General features: G+C 61.0%; 1 non-coding gene across 1 annotated transcript; it reads right to left on the bottom strand.

Annotated features, from left to right (window-relative positions):
* Positions 1–269: 269 nt before the first annotated feature.
* On the bottom strand, positions 270–352 carry TRNAL-UAA (transfer RNA leucine (anticodon UAA)). Its single transcript has one exon. It is a non-coding gene; the product is annotated as a tRNA-Leu (tRNA).
* Between the last annotated feature and the right edge of the window lie 284 nt (positions 353–636).

Here is a 636-nt window from a genome sequence, read left to right as displayed (position 1 = left end):
AGCCACGTTTACTCTAGGGCGGGAGGATTTCCCCACACTGAGGGTGCTGTGATCCTGGAAGATTTTTCTTGAGACAGTTATGCACAATTCCTGTCTCAGTGTGCAAGCAGCAGCCACAGCTGGGTGACCTGCTGCTCTTCTGGGCGTTAGCTGGGTGACAGGCACAGCCTGGGAGTCTTCCTGGGGCACAGGGGTGGGGGAAGGGTTTCTGCATGTGTTATATTCCCTCCTTGTTAATTTAATTGGCCCAGGGGAAAAAAAACTGCACCTACCAGGAGTGGGGTTCGAACCCACGCGGACATACGTCCATTGGATCTTAAGTCCAACGCCTTAACCACTCGGCCATCCTGGTGCAGGTGCAAGAACTGCACGCGTACACTCCTACATAGATCACAATGCTGCCAAGCCTGGCCTGCTCCGGTCGTCAGAGCGCGTGGCCGTGTGCCCCCCCCCTCCCCCGCCCCCAGAGGGGGTCCCGCCGCTCTTCGCCGTCAGCGCGGGAGGGCGCAGAATCCAAAGCAGCGAGCGGGAGGGCGGGGGAGGGATTGAGTGTCAGAACAGCGGGAGTCCCTCCCGCCCGGCAGCGCCGGGTCACGGCCCTGTTCCCCCCCTTAGCCCCTTCCAAGCCCCACAGCC

Source organism: Emydura macquarii, unplaced genomic scaffold (genome assembly GCF_026122565.2).
Source record: "Emydura macquarii macquarii isolate MOO-44397 ecotype Brisbane River unplaced genomic scaffold, CSIRO-AGI_Emac_v2 contig_705, whole genome shotgun sequence".
Classification (NCBI taxonomy): domain Eukaryota; kingdom Metazoa; phylum Chordata; order Testudines; family Chelidae; genus Emydura; species Emydura macquarii.
The sequence above is the reverse complement of the archived record's forward strand: the minus strand, read 5'-3'. Positions and strand labels throughout refer to the sequence as shown.